Here is a 20186-nt window from a genome sequence, read left to right on the forward strand (position 1 = left end):
TGGCTTCTTTGGGAGCGTTTCCATGTGATTCCCATCAGGAACATGGATCTGTGCATCCTGTTCCAGTTTGTGCAGCTACACAGCTCAACCCCAAGGAGGAAAAAAACCAACATTCTTCAGATGCTGCTTTTGGGGAGGGTGGGGGAAGGAGCAGGCGCGTTCCTTCCACCCCGTTGTTTGAGACTGAGCGCTGTTGCAGCGTTTTAAGAGAGCCCAGCATCTGCACAAAGCTCCTCTGTGTGTTTTTACAAACTTAGAACCTCCATGTGAGGAAACAGCAGCCGTCTCTGAGCCCCAGCCCTTTCAGCTTAAACACAGAGTATGGGGACAATACAGCAAGCAGAACAAAATCCCCGTGCCTCTAGAGGTAGGATCTTCACAGCTATAATAACTTACCTGCGGCCATTCATGTTGTGGTGGCCTGTCGTGTCTTTCCCAGTGGGTGAACTGGACATTTAAAGGGACGTGGCTGGAATCATAGAACCGTTTTGGTTGGAGAAGATGTTTAAGATCATCAAGTCCAACCGTTGACCTCACACTGCCAAGTCCACCTCTAATCCACGTCCCTGAGAGCCTCATCTGTGCGTCTTTTAAACCTTCCCAGGGATGGTGACAGTTGGCAAGGAGAATTCACCGTGTGGCCATTAAGAACAGAATTCAGTCCTGTACCTGCTCGATGCTAAAGCTGCTGTGGTCTCGATGAGGCAGGAGGAGATGAGCAGAGGGGAGAGATGTGCAAGGATGCCCGCGTTCTGGCTTGGTGGGGAATCTGGGCTTTGCTCTGTGCTTAAACAAGGACTTGCACCTCTGTGGAGCTGCCCCGAGTTCTTCCAGGAACCGGATGTGCCTGTAATAAATAGCTCGTGCCTCTGTTTGACTCAATTGCTGGCTGGGAAAAAGCGAAGGACCTAAACCGTGTGTTAATGGGGCTCTTTGTGCTCTCGTTTTTCCAGGGTGGCCACTGCCCGCAATGTTGACACCACCACAGCAATGCTTAGAGAGTGGCTGAAGAACGTGCAGAACCTCTACCACGGTGTGGAGTGGAGACCGATGGAAGAGCCCCAGTGAGCACTGCAGTGAGGGGCTGACTGGTTGGTCTGTATCTCCGGTTTTCTAGATTTTCTGGTCTCAAATAAGGAGGTGTACTTAAAATGTAGATTTTGTGGGGGGAGGCGGGTCTGTCCCATTTAAACTGTGTCCTTATGGAGCCCATAAAAAGGTCTCTGACTTCGGTGAAGCAACTCATGCAGAACTTTATCAAATATTTTCCGTTCAGTTATTTAACGTCTGCAGCTGCTCTCTGTGCCTGGAAAACAAATCACATCAAAAACTACAGGGAATAAAAACTGTCATTCTTTATTTTCAAGGAAGCAGAGAAATCGTAGCCCATTCCCGTAGTGTCTATGAAAGTTCTGTTCGAGACATCGAATTCTCGGTAAGTTCTGAGCCAGAGAACTAGATTTAATTCAGTATATTATGCCTTTGCATGACTTGCAGGATCATTGCTTTGAAATACGATAGTAGGTTTAAAGAGCATCCTCCTATAAGGAATGAAAAGCAACACCTATTTATATGCAGAATTTCAAAGAGGAAGAACTCTGTGTGTTTGGTTTGTATTGCTCTTTTTTTTTTTAAGATAAGCTGTTCCTTTTTTTGTTCTGTTTTCTAGTTCTTCCATCAGGGAAAAGTACATTGTTTTCCCTTTTCTTTAGGCTTGTTTTTACTTTCGCGGTCCTCAGTGCAGTGGTGAGGCTCTTGTACAAACCCACAGGGAATGCTGGTAATATTGACTTTTAAAATCCTTTCGTTGATATTGAGTTTTCTTAATCCTATCAAGCTTGACTTTTTAAAGTTCTGTCAGAAGTTTTTTAAATTCTTAGCTCCTTCACTGGCTTACGCTGGCACTGTTTCAACATCCTGACTTGTTATTCCACACAGGGCTCTGTCCCGGTGTTTCCTTCCATCTTTGTAACAAAGCGTTTGCTTTTGGACCTGATCCTGAGAACAGAGACACGTGGGTAACTTCACTCACGTGCTCGGGCCCCTGGGGCTGGGCGCTGGGTGTCTGTAGATTTCAGAGCTGTTAGCAGGATGTGTTAACAGTTGCTAGTGATGCCCAGACCCCAAGGGAATCCAGATTGCCTTCATCTTCTCATCCTCCGTTCTGTTGATTCTACTGGGCTCAAGGAAGCTGTGTTTATAGTTTAAACTTGAATTGTAGCAGAGGAGAGATGACTTTCTACCAGAGGGTCAGGTGAGGTAAATCAGCTTCAGCCCATTTTGGTGGTGTAACCTCTGCTTCCATCAGGGCCTGTTGCTGCTGAAGAAACTCCTGGGTGTGTTTGATGGTGCTGTTTTGCTTTCAGTCACTTGCTCAGCCCAAAACGCTGCAGCGCTGCTTGTTTTCCAGTGCCCTGTGTACACACGCCAGCACGAAACTTGGAATCTTTCTCTCTCAAAACCGCTCCTGGGTTGCCTGAGGTGACTCTAACACTGTTTTTATTTTGGAAAGAAGATAGTAAGGGAACTTTTTATTTTTCTAACCAGCGCAATAGGTTTCTAGACATGGGTTGCAGTCACTTTCTTTTGGTTTTTTTTGCTACGTCTTACCCAGAAGAATTTGGGCCAAAACATTGGCCAAGCTCCCGATTCACTCACGTGACGAAACTCCGACCGGCAGCCCTGCGTGCTGCACGAGAGAAGGGGTCAGACCACATCCTGGTAAGTACACGGTTTGATTTATTAACTGTCCTCAGGCAAAAGCTTTTCAGATGGTCACTCTGATAACTCCGGGGCTGCCAAAAAGTCTCCTGTCCATCTAAAGACAAAGCTCTCTGCAGTGAGATGCCGTGTATCGTTTCTTGGTCTGATGAGCAAGAGAGTTTGCAGCTGGAGAGAGAAGTCCATGGGTAAACCCAAGGTTTGTTGCCCAGCGGTCAGGACTGAACGTAGTCCTGGTGGTGGGTGGGTACCTGCAAGGGGCCCTCAGATGGAAACCCCACCTGTTAGTGATGGAATGTAAGGGGAATAGTTCTACGGAACAGTTGTGAACAGATGTGTGGCTTTGGTGACTGCAGCAGCCACTTTTTAAGAGTGATCCTCTTTGCAGAATAAATGCACCCTGAATTTTCAGCAGTGATGTTTTCCCCCGCAGCTCCGTTGCCCCAGTGTTGGAGGAACATTCCGTGGAGTGCGAGGGAAACTCCGCATCTCTTCCCATCTCATAATGTACCTTTAACAGAGATGTGTCCTACGGTATCAAAACCAGCAGCTCAGTGCTTTTTGGGTTTTTTTGACAACCTCATGCCTCTGGCTGCCTTGTTCCCAAGAAAGCATCAGGGCAAGCATATCATTTAATCTAATAACAAATTTATTTTTCTCTTCCCCTCTTCTCTAATTTATTGATACAGATAACTCACTGACCAACGCAGAAACCCTGACCCTGTTGATAGCAGAAAACAAGACCTTGGTGGCACCAATGCTCGAGTCTCGCTCTCTCTACTCAAATTTCTGGTGTGGCATCACCCCCCAGGCAAGTGACCTCCTGAACGCTACCGGGCGACTGTGCAAGCTGTGTTTGCAAAGGCCTCTTGTGTCTGTGAAGTGGTGGGTTGTGGTTTCTGTCCTGTGGGCTTTCCTGGCTGTTTTTGTAGCGTCCTTTTCTGAAAAGAAGCTGCTGTAGCTCGGTGCCGTGCACTCAGCTCAGCTTGCGCCTCTCTGAGTGGCAGCATCCCAAATCTTGGTGGGTACCTTTGGGAAAGGTCCATACGTTTATAGGAAATCTGGGAATGAGGGCAGAGAGGACACTGCGGTCTATCAGTGTTTTTCAGGCTTTGTTTTCTAACCGAGCTGTAGGTACGAGCAGAGCAATGCGTGTTCTGCATTGGGTGTGCAGGCACGTAGCTGGAACTTGCTGCCTGGTCTGAGATTTCTCGCTTGAAAAAGCTGAATCTGGAGGAAGCTGAGCTTGTTTAGCCAAAAGTCCTGGGAAATGATACAATCCCACTAACTACATAAAAAATACTGATATACACACCAGAATTTATTTGAGGTCACTCCATATGTTTGTTTAATGGCCTTAAATCTCTTGGTACATAATTTTAGACAAGCTTTCCTGTATAGTGATGCTAATCAGAGAGGAATTTGCTTTTGTTTCTACAGCTTTCTGTTGTATATAGGTTGTTTTTCTCACACATGAACAAGATTTATGTGTTGGGGCAACATTGTTTGCCTTGTAGAAATTAGTTTAGTGCTTCTTTCTCAAATCATATATGCTGCAGTAAATATTGGTACAAAGATGCTGCCTAGTAGGAGTAACATCATTTTTAGAGCCAGAATGAGATTGAGCTATCACTTGACAAGTAGATCCACATCGCTGTGGTCAGTGTGGGTCAGCGGTGATTTTTTGCCTTTTTCACTCTTTTTCTTTGGAATGTTCTTGACTAAGCTCCAGATGGGCTTCCTCAGACAGTCAGCCTCATGGGATCGTTTCTGGAAACAAATGGACATCGGTGCAGTGAGCAAGACTGCATCGAGCTGATCTAGGCCACAAGGGAAGGGTCATTGAAAGGTCCTTGACCACACAGAATGGGGTAGAAAGTTGATGAGGCAAGAGGAGAATGAGGAGTTAAAGTAGTTTGTGGTGAGACATGAGAGGTGATGATTGTCTAAGGTAGCAATCAATCATGTATTAGCTAGAGAAATGTAAGCAGCACGTAATCTAACTATAATTATCCAAGTATAAATAATGTAACTACAAAATCAGCAGTTTAAGACTATATAACCTGATCAAACTTTACATTAAACAGCTTCAGTTTATAACTCTCATAGAGTTGTCGGAGTCCATTCTTCTCCCGCACAGTCTGAGGTGAGGACTATAATTAATACTCGTTTCTCCAAGCCCACAGGTAAATCTCAATAATGAGATCGGGTTTTTGACCTGTTTGCTACTCTGCTGCTGGCAGGTGTTCCGTCATCCCTTGGGGATGTTGGAGAGGCTCCATGCTCCAGCCATTTCCTGCCCTCTTGCTTTGCTCCAGAGAGCTAGCCGGTTACTAATTATTGTCATTATTGCTGCAGTGAAATGAAGAACAAACTCCATTTCCCCCTTCTGGTGTAAAACATCCTCTGGCAGTCTCCTTCTGTAGGATTTCTTGAGGAAGGTCTTTGTTTTTAAAGCTCTCGGTGATTATATTTTTTCTTTTACAGAAATCACCGAATCTTTTCTCTTTTGGCCCCCACACCATCTTATGACAAGGAGTTCCACAAGTCAGACCAACTAATTGAGTAAAAATAGCAGGAAAAGGTCCTGAACTCGCCAAATTCTTGGGAAGTAAATACACAGATAAGAAAAGGGGTGTGTGGGGGGGTGTGTTTACTTGTTTCAGTTTTTGTTTTAAAATGGAGAAATAAACTTTATAGGAAAGGCATTGTCCTTTAAGTGTTTAAGGTGAAGTCCTGATGTAAATCAGCGGTTCTCCACAGCCTGGCATGGGGCTCTGCCAGTGTGCACCAGCCTCAGCCCCGGCCCCTGCTGTTACCTCTCCAGCAGAAAATCTCCATCATTACCAGGATTACTGAGAAAAGGAGGGGAAAAAAAACCTAGCAGCAAATGCATCTTGCAGGATTTGCTGAAAAAAGCTGCTCAGATGAAGAGGAAAGTTCCCACTTTTTTTTCCTTTTCTCTTAGTTACTGCTGCTTGTTTCTGTGCTCGCAGTCCTGCAGCTTCGTGCTCTCAGCCCTGCTCTCCCTGGAGACTTGGGGAGGGAGTAGGAACTGGAGAACGCCCTAAAACACAAAGCCAAACCCAGCTGCAGACAGCCTGACATTCAGCTGTCGTGAAGCTGTCCTTAGGAGAGCACAACAGTGCTGACAAGTTGGAGTCTTTCTTGGCTACAGGTGATTTATGAGCCATGAAAAGCCCCACAAGCCCGTAGTGAGCAAGTGGAGGAGGACAAAAATTAAGTTTCCAGCATCTTTCACCTGTGGGCATTCTCGGCTGTCTGTTAACGGTTGGATGTTTTAACCCTTCCCGCAGCGGGAATGCCGGTGAGGGCTCTGCCCGCTCTCTGCTCTTCGTGGACATCTGAGACATCCAGGCCTCACAGCGTGGTCAGAAGGTTTCCGAAGGGCAAACCAACAGATGCATAAACAGACAAACGCACCACACGGTGCTTCTGCGCAAGGGCAGGGTAAAGTGGTTCTGCAGTGATTTGCTCAGCTGTTGCTAGGATGCTCTTGGAAAATATAAATCAAAAGTAACTTCAACTGATTTTAGTGACTCATCATTTCTGTAAAGACCAGAATCCACTACGGACCCAACCGTCAGCCATGTTCAGATGTCTAATTGGTGCGTTAGGACTTTCTTTCAGGGGGAATTCAGTGTATTGATTTCCAAATCTGATAGCTTTAGACATATGGCACCTGCAGATCCAGCTGTGAGCTGCACAAGGCGGGTGTCGCACCCTCAGTGCCGAAAGGTTGGCAAAGCTCTTTAGGTCATGGCCAGAAATAATTTGCAGGTCCTATTCGGTGAGACACTGAATGTCCTTTGTGCTTGTTGAACACAGAGGATGCCACAGGTGCTCAGCAGCTTCCAGGGTCAGAGCTGAGAGTCTATGTGCAAAAAAAAGGTTTCCAGAGAGCCAGGGGAAAAAATCCGAGATTTGAAGCTCTGTTGCAAGGGAATTTTGTAGCAGAAAGGCTTGAATTTCCATTAGCTGCTGAAAAGCAGAGAGAAGGTCGTATTTTAACCTTTTTGGTTGAAGATTGTTTCTGAATACTTGACTGAGCCCTTTTCAAAATGGGGACACTTCAAAATCTGAGAACTGAGCACTGATCCGTCTCTGCTGAGCGGGACTAAGGGCAGGAGCTTTTGCTGGGGAGCAGCTGTGAAACTGAAGTCTTCTGTCACATCCAGCCCTCTGCTTCTGTTTGCAGGGCTATTACAAAAGGACCCTGGATTACCCCCTGATCCGGGAATGGAGGAGGACAGGCTGTTTTGCTGTCCCGATGGTTCATTCCGCCTTCCTCATTGACTTGAGGAAAGAAACCTCCACCAAGCTGATGTTCTACCCCCCGCATCAGGACTACACCTGGAGCTTTGACGATACCATGGCCTTTGCCTTCTCCAGTCGCCAGGCAGGTGTGTCTGGAGACTTTGCTGGGCAGGATTCACTCGTAGACATGCAGATCTTTACTTTGGAGTTCACAGACCAAAAGCCAATTTTTTGGCTTCAGTGGTGAGTTAAGACCCTGTTCCCTTTTCTCTTTTGGATCTGGTCAGGGACAACCAGCAGCAAGTGAGTGGCAGTGCAGTTTTGAATCACAGATAGCTTCAAAAGACATGGGAACTATTCTAGGGCCGAAGGCAATGTTTCAGAGACCAAATTAGTGGCATCTACCTTTGTTTTTTGTCACAGTGAGATGATAGCGAGCACAAGTGAATGCTGTGAGAGTGGAAGGCACTCTGTAGTCTAAATTCACCACTTCCAGGAGACTCCCTGAGGAAGGGGTGAGGACAAGAGACACTTTTTAGACGTTGCAGTGTTTGTGCAAAATAAAACCCAAGTTGCTTGCCTGCAGTGCTTGATGAAGCTTTGCTTTGTGGCAGCTCAGCAGGAATTGTCTGAGAGTTAAGAGGTTTTTCTTTTGTTGGTTCTGTTTGCTTTAAGCAAAATCAGTGCAACTTTCAGGGAGTGATGTGGGGGCTGTGGGCTGTGCTCAGAGGAAATTTCGTGCTGCCGTGAGAGCGGTAAAATCTCCACAGAACTGACGCCTCACTGGGACTTTGGGAGAATGAGTCAAGAACCAGTCCTTGAGATGTTTGGGGCTCCAGCTGGTACTGGGACCAGTTTCTACAAGACATTGGGAGGATTTCAGTTAGATCTGAAACTCAGGAGTCCTTTCGGGCCAAGGCACCACCTCAGTGTCTTCTTCTACCTGGAACGGCTGTTGGTGCGTGCAGAGCTCCGTGTGTCTTGGGGGATTCGCTGTCTCTTGGTGCACGATAGCACTGCTACAGCTGCTTGTTCTTCTGCTGAGGATGGTTAGTCCTGTTCATTTTTGGATCTGGTGGGTATTCTGTCTCTAGCGAAGTCCTGGCTGGCAGAACTGTGTCACATCTATGAAAGGAGCTCCTGGGAAGGGTATGTTTTTAATGACCATCTGTATTGTTCTTTGCCCTCCTGTGTTGAAAAGGGCAAAGTTTGGGGCCTTATAAAGGAAAAAATGAGTGATGAAACCTCAGCGGCACTGATGAAACGCACTTCTGTTCAGAGCCTCACAACTGGTTTGCTGGCTTACTGGGGTGAATTACTTGGGGAAAGTGGGGTTTTGGGTCTACTGAGTGATGTGCAGCTGGTGTTATCTGTCCTCTCCTTGTAAAAAGTTAAGGTGAGAAGGAGGGGCTGTTCTTGGGGTGCAGACAAGTAGAGGGAAAGTGAAGAAGTGTGGCTTGTCAACAGTGGCTTCTAGAGAAGAGCCAGGCTGAGAAATCTGCCTTTCCCACCACTTACAGAGCAGTGCAGCGACTGTTCGCAGCTTTCTTTTGAGTGATCCTTCTTGTTGCAAACAGCACTGCGAAAGACAGTGTTCTTGGCATGGTAAGCAGGGCTTTTTAAAACTCAGCTTCCAGGGGATGTGGAGCATGGATGAGTGGGAGAGGAGACGCAACAAGAGCTGAAGTTGAGCCCTTGGGAGGCAGAGGAAGATGGGAGTTTGCAGGGCACTTTTGGGGCCCTGACCTTTTGAGTCAGGCCATGGGTGTGTTGGCTCCAAAAGAGAACAGAGGTTTAGGTCCAGTGAGCAAAGCAGGTTCCCTCAAATCTACCTGCCCCTTGTTCCCTCTGACAGCATCCAATTAGTCTGGGAACTGCATTGCATCAGCTCCAACTGCTTCAGAAATATTTCAGGGATTCAAACCCATCATTTTTTCCTTCCATCCTAGAACACTTCAGCTTTTTCCAGAGCTGACCTCGGCAGTCTGGCCCGCTGATCTTCTCAGATTGTTGGCTTGTGTCCTGGGCTGAGTTTTGTCACCCAGGACAAAAGGATGACATCCAAGTTCAGAAATGTGAAAAATGTATGGACTTTGAGGCATACTTCTCTTCAGAGTAATTCCACTTATTTCCCTGAAACCATAAACGATGTTGGCTTTTGTCTGGGCCAAGTACTGCGCTTAACGCCTCAGGTCAACCCATTGATTTTTCCAGCAGTGAATCTTCTGCTCGAAGCAGGTGGTTTGTGATGCTCCACAGAGACCATCCCACCCGTCCCACTTCTGCCGAGAGGGCGTGGGCTGCGGAGCACAGAACAAAACCCAGCGCAGGTGTTTTATTGAGGAGGTGGTCTCCGTAGAGCCCTTTGCACTGCAAGATGATGTTGAGCTGGCCAGACCTTCTGAGCTTCCTTCAGCCTGAGGCTCTGAAGACCTCAGGCCAACCAGGAATGTCCAGTCTCAGGGGTGTGGGGGAAATTTAGGTTGCCTAAATATGACTGTGGATTTATTTAAGGCATATGACTGTGAACCCTGCTCACTGCCTTACAAAGGCTGATAGTAACACCAGTATCTCTAGCCTTCTGTCCTTTGTAGCAAACTTTTATTTTATTATAAAAACAGAGCCGGAGAGTGAGTCCCCCTTCCCGTTTTAAGGTAGATTTACCATTTTGAAGTAACTTTTATCCCAGAAGAAACAGAAATACTGGTGTGAATCTATGCAGATGAACTGTGTTTAAGCCAGCGGAAGATAAAAACGGAGATCAGATAAGATTAGTTGATTAGATCAGTGCCAAATCCATTAATATCAACAGGTAGTATTTTTTATTTTGCCATTTACCTAAATTGCAGCTGACAGCTGAATGTGTTTTGGCAGTAGTGTAGCCAGCAGTTTCCTCGCAGAACTTCAAACAGTAGAAACACCGGGGTCAGTAGTGCAGATAATTCTGCCTTGCTAAAAATACCAGGGATTTAGGAGGATTAATACATGAAAGCACCAACTCTCACCAGGTGGTGTCTGCTTTTCATTTATTTCCTAGAGGGACAAGGGTGATTCTGCTTGTTTAATTAAAAAACAAAAGAAAAGTTATAGCCGATAATGAGCAAACTCTTGGTGAGTCTGGGGGGAACAGCATCTTACTGATCACACGTTGCGACATTCCCAGCAGCGTGTGGGTCTCTCCCTTGCAAATGGATCTGCTCAGAAGGGAAGCTTTGCATCTTCTTCTTGTTCCATGCCTTCAGATTCAGCTCCTTGAACAAGCAGTTACAAAAGCTTTTGAGCAGAAGGAAGTTACGGTATCACCTATTTTTGGAAGCATCTCTTTCTCCCTGCTGCTCTCTCTCTCTAGGATGTGGTTGATTTGGATGGTGCAGACCTGCTCCTGCTTTTGGCTCTGTGAAGGGATTGCACCAGGTCTGAGCGGTGCAGGTGGGGTTTGGGGAATACAGGGGTTTCTGGGATGCTCCCCAGTTCTCCCAGCAGATCCGCTGTGTGCATCAAACATCGCTTTGCCAAAGGCCGGTTCTGCCCTCTGCTGAGAGATTGTTTTCATAGCATGAAGGCAAAGGCCAAAAGAGACCCTTTCTCTGGGCTAAGAGGGAGTTTCCAGTCTCTCCTAAGAGAAAACTGATGGCAATTAAAAATACCTTAGGTTATGGAGCAACTGGAAATTGTTTTCAGAGGAGAGACCACGTGCTGCCAGCCAAATGATACAGAAAATGTCACTATGAATTTCATAGACTCATTTTGCTTGGAAAAGACCGAGATCATCGAGTCCAGCCGTTAACCCACCCCTGGCACTAACTCATGTCCCTGAGAACCTCATCTCCACATTTGTTCAAGCCTTCCAGGGATTTAAGTTAAACCCCTTCATTTGCTTTTGAAGCAGAACTTTTTGGGACTGGGCCCCTGGCAACGAATTTGATTGTGGGTACATAGCAACAGAGCAGCGAACTCCTCTTTTAAGAGACCTGACTCTATTTTCTGGTTTTTTCTGTGATCCCCAGGTATACAGATGTTCATCTGCAACCGTGAACACTATGGTTTCCTTCCCATGCCCCTGAAATCGCACCAGACGCTGCAAGAAGAAACCGAGAACTTTGTGCACACCCTCATTGAGGCAATGAGTAAGTTGCTGTGCCTTGCTGTGATGGACACCCCCAAGTTAAGGTTTGGAGAGCTCTCTTACCCCTGGGAATCTGCCTCCTGATCCGACCGTTCTCATCCTGGTTTGACGTGCAGTTTCCCATTTTTCCACTGTTTTTCTACCTAGAGATGCAATCGCTTCACGGTCAGGTCAGCTCCGTTGACAAAACTCCTTAACTTCCCCATATCGAATGCGAAAATGCATCTTTAACGTGGCAAGGATGCTGCAGAACCTCGTGTCTCTCCTGAGCTGTGTCTGGCAGATGGCTGCTGGCTTCTGTTCTGTGACATGGACGCTCTGTGCTACACCCACTCCTGCCTGACTTCATCAGCCAGGTCCCTGGGGCTTTAGGTCCAGAGATGCAAACGCACACACACACACGTTATTGTTAGTGCATGAAGGTGATGCTTGGCATCTCTCCTCTCTTCCAGTTGATCGTCCTCCCATTGAACCCTCACAGTTTGTCTCTGTTCCGCCGAAGAACCCTGACAAGATGGGATTTGATGAAGTAAGGAACTTATTTTGCTGCCATTGTCTTGTCTTCCTGTTTCTCACCTAATGGAGCTGGGATCTCCCTGTAACTGACCTTCCAGCCGTTTCCCATTCCCATCTCTTCATACGTTTGAGCTCTTTCCCAGTCACTCGTCTGTTGGATTTCAGCTTTTTGCCAGGAGCAAATAGCCATCCTTACGTGGGGAGAACTTCTGAGGTCAGGGAAGCAGAAGGGAAAGGGCTCAGGGAGCATTCTTGCCCTCTGGCATTTGCTGGGGAGAAATGAGGCCACTCAGGTCTGTGGGCATTTCATACCTGCTACAAAACCCCCGATTCAGGTTGGTGTGCCAGGGCAGTGCTCAGCAAATCTGTGGGCTTCCTGCATTGATGGTACGGATGTTTTAATCCAGCCAGGAAGAGATGGCAGAAGTGAGAGTGAAAAACACATCATTTAACTCCCCCGATTCTTGTGCCCTTTCCTCTACATCTGACTCTGTGGGGCAGCTTAGCCATCCTTCCATTCTGCAGCAAGAACTGGTCGTTCGGGAAACCCCTCCTGTGTTCCAGTGAGAGACAGGAATGATTTTCTCCCGAGAGAGGCACTGGGGAGCCTGGAGAAGATGGGGGAGGCTCTCAGCCGAGTTCTGTCCAAGATGGGGACGTCTAGGAGGGCTGGAAACCATGTGTGCTCCCCCCTTACTGGGGCAGCTCTCCTCCTGCCCTGCTCGGTCACCACATTTTTCTGCTATGGCCTTTAAAAGCGCATTAGAAAGGTGGTTCCTGACAGCGGTCCTGCCCCAAAACCCCGCAGAAATCCCTCTCCTCCCTGTTCTTCATGTTATGGAGGGTGCAGGCATTGAGGGGAAAGGCTGGAGAGGGATCTGCTGTGCTTTAATTAACCAGGAGTTGTGTTTTTATGCAGCTGCCAGGGTGGCAGTTGTGGAGACCAGAGAAGCCTTTGTTTTCTTGGCTTATTCTGTTACATCTGTTTATACGACACGTGAATTCCAAACACGATTTGTTGGAGCGTCTGTGTTAGGGCGCAGCTGTTGTGGGTTTTTTGCCGTGTTGTCCTTTGTGGCTGCGCTCTATTTATCCAATTTATTATGTTTGCATTTGTGCTGACCTAGAACTGGATCCGCTTCTTACTGGCTCGAGGTTTTTGCTCCACAGGCTACAAAGCTGCACTTGTCTGCTGGGACTGAAAAACATCCCAGCCCCTCTGCAGTTTACCTGCAAATGAGGGTTTTGGTCCTCTGCCCCCCACCAAAAAGTCTGTCTGCTTAGGCTTGGGCAGAGCCTGGCGCAGACATCTCTGGGTGTGATCTGGGCTCTGTGCTGGGCTTTCTGCTCTGGCAGGGGAAGCAGCAGATTTTTTTTTTGTGAAAATTCTGTGATTTTTTGGTGAAAATTCTGTGGTGTTTTTTGTGAAAATTCTGTGAATTTTCAGTGCCTGAAGTAATTTACAAAACTTCTCTTTGCTGTGTTCTTGTGCTTGGGTGGTGACCCCGCAGATAATCCTAAATACAGGTAGTGGTGGCATTGTGGAGAAACATGTGGGCCGATGTTCCTCTGGGACTGGAGCTGGACATTTGACTCTGTGTTTAATATAAATCAAAACATCTTGTATCTTTGGAAATTATAGACTTGGCTGTAACTGGTCTGCTCTCACCTTTATTCATCCTTGATGAGCAGCTTTTCCTTGTGACATAAAACGTCCTTAAAAAGTAGTTGTTAGACAAAGAATGAACCTCTAACCTTCCAACTCAAAACCAACCCCAACTTTCTGACAAATTCTACGCAACCTGGGATAAAATCACAGCTGGTATTTTAAGATCTGCTACTGAAGAAGGGTAGATGAGAAGTCACTTCTCCTCCTCGCTCCCAGGCTGTGAGCTTGATGTCTCTCTCTTCAACCCAGATTTTCATGATCAACCTGAAGCACCGGAAGGACAGGCGGGATCGGATGCTGCGGACTCTCTACGAGCAGGAGATTGCAGTCAAGATAGCAGAGGCCGTGGATGGGAAGTGAGTTTCGGCTGGGGTTGCTGATGTTTGCAAAGAGGGGGTTGTGCTGGACACCATCTCCTTGGGTGCCCTGACCTCCCTCCTGCTGGGGATGGATGGGCTGAGGGAGAGGTGGACATTTTATTAACCTAACTGCCCCTGCTTTGGGGCAGTTTTACTCTGTTTGTGTCTTCTTTTGTAATTGGTCTTCATGAGAGAACCAGGGCGGTGTGGGTCAGGCTGATAGAATCACAGAATCATTTTGGTTGGAAAAGCCCCTCAAGATCATCGAGTCCAACTGTTCCCCCACCCCTGGCACTGCCCCATGTCCCTGAGAACCGCATGTCCGTCTGTCCAGCCCTCCAGGGATGGTGACTCCAGCACTGCCCTGGGCAGCCTGTTCAATGCCCCACAGCCCTTTGGGGAAGAAATTGTTCCCCAGATCCAACCTAAGATGAAAATCAGGTTAAAATCATACTCCTTTCTGTGAACTGTAACACTTGCACACAATTAGAAAGCAGCAAAAGTGTGTGAGAGCAATCATCTCCTGAGAGATTTGTCTGTCCTCGTGCTACAAAGCTGTTGGGCTACAGTATTAACCCTGACACAGCCCTTACTTTAAGGCATGTTAAGATGTTTTTATCTTGAGAAATCAAGGCAGAAATTTTTGGTCTGGGACTCGCAGAAAGGGAAGTGGGAACCCCCATGCCATCTGGTGGTCTCGGAGACTTGCGCACCCATCAGGACCTCAGGAAAATATTTGAAGCCAAGCTCCTGCCATATTGATGGTCCCACAAGAAGTCGTTGGCAGAGTTAAGGATATCATTTCTAAGCTTGATTTAGAATGTAAATCAGTTAGTTAATTTTTCTCCCGGTTTTTGAGCAAAGCAAGTGCAGGAATTTCGTGAGTTACAGCTTATCTCTGAACATCAGCAGCGCTTCCCCCGTTGCGTCTGTGTCCGACTTGAATTTACTTTCTATTTAAATGCTGATAGGTGTTCTCTCTTTCTCAGAGCGCTGAACACGAGTCAGCTCAAAGCTCTCAGCATCGACACCGGGACCCGTGCTCCTCGCGGCCCCTCACCCGGGGAGAGATCGGCTGCTTCCTCAGCCACTGCTGCATCTGGGAGGAGGTGAGGGGGGTGCGGGTGCCCTGGGGAGGGTGCTGAGGGCAGGAGCAGTGGGAAGGCACACGGACGGTCCCAGGACAAATCTAATACCGGTTTCTGGAAGTGTAGGATGGTTTTACTTGGTTTGTAGGGGATCGCGTACAGGGGTTCTCTTGAACACATTGCTCAGCTTTCTCAGCTCTACTCTCCGTTTGCCAAGTGATTTTTATCAGAATGTTTTCACGGTTGGTTTTGCAGACCATCTGATAGCCTGTTTGGAGTGAGTTTGTTTAGGAGAAAGGCAGGAAGGTTTTGAAGAACAAATGGTATTAAAGAAACTCCTGTTTTATTTCCCTGGTTCTTCATGTGTGCTGAAGCAAGTTCCAGTGGCTCTGCTAACTGCTTTTTTTTGAGCTGGTATATCATAAATAAATTTAGCAGCAGGGATCTCTGTTACTTGAGCTAACAGGTGTTGTTTGGGTTGTAGTAGCTGTAGCTTCCATCTGTCCTGGTCACCTGGGGAGTCACACTTGAGAGGATCTGGGCTGTGCTGGTTGGAGGTGCTGGAGTTACACAGCCTGACATCAACGGGAGGGATCATTTCGAGCGAGGTGGGATGTGGAGGCAGGGAGAACAACTTGGTGCTTAGAGAAGACTGGTCTAAGGCAGCAGCTGCCCAAATGTGACTGTGATGGTTGGATGATCCAAATACCTTTCAGCCAGCAGCAGGGACTTCAGCACTGAGAAATCAGGCAATGATTTGGGGCTTGAGACTTCTGCATCGCCAATGGTCAGATGGTAAGATGGGAACCCACTTGCAGGATGCCTTTGCATGTGTGTTCTTGAAGTTGCCAGGGCCAGACTTTGGCTGTGCTGGATCATTCTCCAGATTCCAGAAACACTTTTTTTCCCAACAGAAACAGGTTTTTCTGAACAGTGGTTTTGTTGTCAAAGGAGGAGGTGGTCGTGCAAGATGGTAGCTCACGGGGTTGAGGTGCTGCAGCATCACATGGAGGGTTTTTCTAGGTTGCAGATGCTCAGCCACAGGATATTTTTGGACAGCTCGTCCCAGCTGAGCTGTGAATCTGGGGCTGGTTCTCCAGCCTCCCTACCTGTATCGTCCAGAGGGCCAGGACCAGGTCAGGATGGCCCCCAGAGATTTCGGGGCCACTGTGATCACTTCTGAACCATCTTGTTTCAGGTGGTGAACAGAGAACTGGAGAAGACGCTTGTTATTGAGGACGAGTTCAAGAGGAAGCTCATGAAGCTGATGGATGACATTGAACAAGCCCAGCTAGACTGGGAGCTGATGTAAGTCACTGGCCCTCGTGAAGCTCTGGGCACACAGGGGACATGAGCAGCAGAGATGGAGGGTGATGCTGGAGTGCAGGGAAAGGTGGCAGAGGCTTCTTGATGGCTCTTCCCATCAGGATAACTCTGCTTCTGGGCCAGGCTGGTGCTGGGGTGCCCCAGCTGTGTTGGGTACCACTGGTGCGCTTTGTGGGCAGTGTTGGTCGTCTGGAGACACTGCTGTGACAGAGGAACTGCCGCAGCTCAGCGCTGAGGCTTGGACCGTGTCATCTCAGCTGCCTTATCAAGTCTTTCACATCTGTACCACCCGCTGGGGTAAGATTTGAATGTCTGAGAGTGGTACAGGATAGAAATGTGTCAGGGATTGCTTCTTAGATCCACCCTTTGTCCTTCCCCGCTTGACATGGACAGTTGTGTGGTCCTAACTGCTGCAGATTCACATTTAGGTTCCGATTTCTGTGGTCTTTTCCCCCTTTAAGCTACATTGGCCGGAAAAGGATGCGGGTGCAGGAGCCTGAGAAAGCAGTTCCCAACGTCATGAACCTGGTGGAAGCCGATTACTCGTACTGGACCCTGGGCTACGCGATCTCCCTCCAGGGGGCTCAGAAGCTCATCGGAGCGGAGCCTTTCGGCAAGATGTTGCCGGTGGATGAATTTCTGCCAGTCATGTACAACAAGCACCCGGTGTGAGTAGGTCGGATGTCTTCGTTACTTGGGTTCACGTGAGCTTGGTCTTGCTGAATGATTAAGATCTGGTTCGTAGATTTGTGTAGTGTATATCATATGTGTTAATATCTCTATATGCTTATGTATACCCTTGTTTATGTGTGCACACTTAGTGTGGTACATATAAATGATTAATTTTGGAGCTTGGAGTCCAAATTATTCACGTTACAGTTTTCAGCAGGTTGATGACTTGAGTGCTCTGCGGGGCACTTTAGAAAATGGAGCTCACTTCGTGCTCTTCAGCTTCATCTGCAAAAATGTTGATTTATCAGTCGGTACTGAGACCTAAACCAACAAAAGATCAGGTTAATAATCACTCGGTTCTTTAGTGTTTTAATGCTGTTTGACTCAAGCTACGCAAAACCTCGCGGCGCTTAGTATGCAGCGTGTGATGTTGTGATGCTCACGTTTTATTTTTCTAAAGCTGAATGCAGTGGGTAGAAGGTCAGACCCCACCACAGCAACGACCTGTGCTGCTTGGGACACATTCACTCCGTGGATGGGCTTGTATCTCGCAGTTATAAGCATTTCACTCTGTCCCTGATGATTTTTCTCTCCTCTTTAGAGCAAAGTACATGGAGCACTACAAGTCCAGAGACTTGAAAGCCTTTTCAGCAGAACCCCTGCTCGTCTACCCCACGCACTACACAGGGTAGCCCGGCTACCTTAGCGACACAGAGACCTCCACCATCTGGGACAACGAGACCGTGTCGGCGGACTGGGGCAGAACGCACTCCTGGAAATCCCGGCAGCAGGGCACGATCCGCAGCGACGCCAGAACAAGGACGCTCTGCCCTCGCAGTCGTCTCCGGACGCGCCGTCCTCCAGGGACGAGCTGTGACCGCCCGCGGCCCCGCGGCTCTGTCGGCGCTGAACCTGCCTCGCGCTTCGGCTTTTCACCCTTGGCAGTGGCGGAGCCGCTCTGCGTGTGGTCTCCATCCCGCTGCTTCGAGTGGCAGAGCACAGAGCCTGGAGCTGATGTGACAACTGACCGAGACGCGCAGGGCGAGGCGGGAGATGGAGGAGGAAAAAGAACGAGTGATGCAGACTGGCAGGAAAAAAAGCAGAGATCTGAACAAAAGCCCTCGCAAGCTTTTGTAAAAGAAAAACCAAACCTTGAATGACGTCTTTCTACAGTTCCTTGTGTAGAATACTGTATTTATAAAGATTAATATATAGAGGTGTACAAGTGTTCGTACCTTTCTGGATCACTGTAACTAGGCTACTGTGTAACTGTTAGTCCTCGTAGGTTCACAGGCTTTTTATAACCCTGTTCGCTGAGAGAAACTGCGGGCGAGTGTTTGGGTATTTGGGTTTGTTTTTTCAAAGGGAATCAAAATGGTTTCCAAAACCATCCAGCTCCCTGGAGCAGCGCTCCATGTAGGGTCATCTCCTTCATCGCACGCTGATAGAAAAGGATCGCTGGCTTCCCCTCTGCAAATCACAAAACTTGCCAGATCTGAACGGGCCTCCCAGTGCGGAGCTGCCATCTTGACGTGCCTAAAATCCTGGGAGCTGGCAGCAGGAGTGGAGGTTGCAAAAGGGAAGAGTTGGTCCACGTCATGTCCTGCTTCACCCCCTGTGCCTCCACTGTGCCTTCAGGAAAACAAAGCTCCACAGCCTGTTTGCAGGCCTGTTTAATTAGGCCGTAAAACCAAGTGTTAGGACTTTCAGGAACTTTAAAATGTTTGGTTACGAACTGCTTGACATTATCCTTATCAAACCAAAGCAACTTACCGAGATGTTGGTGGTGTCATCCGTACTGTTCTCGACAGCCCCGGCAGAATTATTGTGCGTTACAGGACGGAAAGGCAGCTTGGCTGGATATTTTTTCACGTGAGGAGCAAACTGGTCTCTTTTTTTGGATGGGTTCTGATGTACTTGCTGCAGAGTATGGTGATTATTTTTAAAAACAAATGATTCTCAGAGGGCAGGTGATGCCGGCCTGCACTGCTTGGGTTGGCTGGGATGTTCTCCTGCGCTTCCCACCGAGAAACTCACCCGCTGGAGATCTGTGCGGTTGGGTATGTGTGCCTGGGCTTTCACTTGTGTTTGTTTTTTAATAACTCCTGGCGGATGTTGTGCTTTCTGCTCAAGAAGATGTGTTCTTACCTGTCAGCCGGTTTGATAATGCATAAAACCTGGTGCAAAATGGCAGCTGTGTGTGCTGTTCCATGGGGTGGGAGCAGGCCTGGCAGGGAAGGCCAGCGCAGGCCGTTCAGCTCTGTCGCTCCACCACGGAGTCCCTGCCCGTGGAAATGCGCCTGTTGTGCCGGGAAGCCGAGTTCCTTCTGCTCCGCAGGCTGGAGCAGCGTCCATGTTGCGTGGTGAGCGTGCGGAGCGGCTGCGCCGCGGGGGCGTCGCTCTCTGACAGCTCCTCTCCTTTCCTCCTCAGCTCTGGCTTCACGAGCGGCAGCCCGGCTCTGTGTGAAGCGCGGTGCAGCACGGCGATGCTCCAGACGGCGGCGGACGCTTGGCGCGGCCCTCAGCAGCAGGACGTCTGCGAAGCGGAGCATCCAGCGCGGTGCCGCTGTCGGTGCGGGTAGGAGCAGCACGTGTGTCAGCACAGCTCTGGGTTCCCAGCCGTTCCTCTCCTGACCCGTTGTGATCCCACGGGAGCAGTTTCTCCATGAAACGGCCCTGGTGTTCCTCACAGTTCTGCCCGCTGGGGGCTGGAGACGGAAGGGACAGACACACTGCAGAGTTCTGTTTAACTTTGATTTCCCTAAGCAGAGCAGTAGCAATTTATTAAAAACTACTTGACACTGCAGCTGGGGTTTTTGCTTTTTTTATTTGTTTGTTTGGTTTGAGGTGCGTGGGTTTTTTTTTTCAGTTGATTTAGGAAGCGAGTTATTAATAGTACAAGAGGTTTGAAGGTTTCACGGACAGGAGAGAAATAATTAAGGATCTAAATGTAATGAATTAGATGAATGTGTCCATTTCATGGCCTCAGTGGAGCCGACTGTTCTTTCACCCGTACGTGTGCGTGTAGGTGCACTTTTCTATTTATTTCCATCTGCAAGACCCGGTGGCTGCCCAGCGGTTCCACAGCTCCGACAGGCGCTGGTTCTCTGCCTGTGCTTTCAGCTCCTGGGCTGGTGCTGTCCGGGCTTTCCCTGCTCAGCACTGACTGTGTTTTGGGAAGGCAGGAGCCAGTGCAAACCCTTCTCCGCTGTTCTGCTCTTTTTCTGCTATTTTTCCCCTTTGCTGTGAAGCTCAGCTGCTCCATGAGTTATTGTGTTCTCCTGTGAGCGTGGGGTTTGTCCTCTGCTGTGGAGCACGAGAGCGAAGCCCCCGGAGCCCCGGCTGGTGCAGACCCCGCAGCGAGGGTGACAGACCCGGAGCCAGGAGCAGTTTCCCCAGGGTGAGGAGCAAGTGGAGCTGCTCACACCAAG

The 20186-nt window shown here is 48.4% G+C and overlaps 1 pseudogene; it reads left to right on the forward strand.

Moving 5' to 3' along the window:
* Nucleotides 1-1101: 1101 nt before the first annotated feature.
* Nucleotides 1102-18948, forward strand: LOC136115844 (procollagen galactosyltransferase 2-like; annotated as a pseudogene).
* Nucleotides 18949-20186: the final 1238 nt, after the last annotated feature.

This window comes from Patagioenas fasciata, chromosome 28, assembly GCF_037038585.1.
Source record: "Patagioenas fasciata isolate bPatFas1 chromosome 28, bPatFas1.hap1, whole genome shotgun sequence".
In the NCBI taxonomy this organism is placed as follows: domain Eukaryota; kingdom Metazoa; phylum Chordata; class Aves; order Columbiformes; family Columbidae; genus Patagioenas; species Patagioenas fasciata.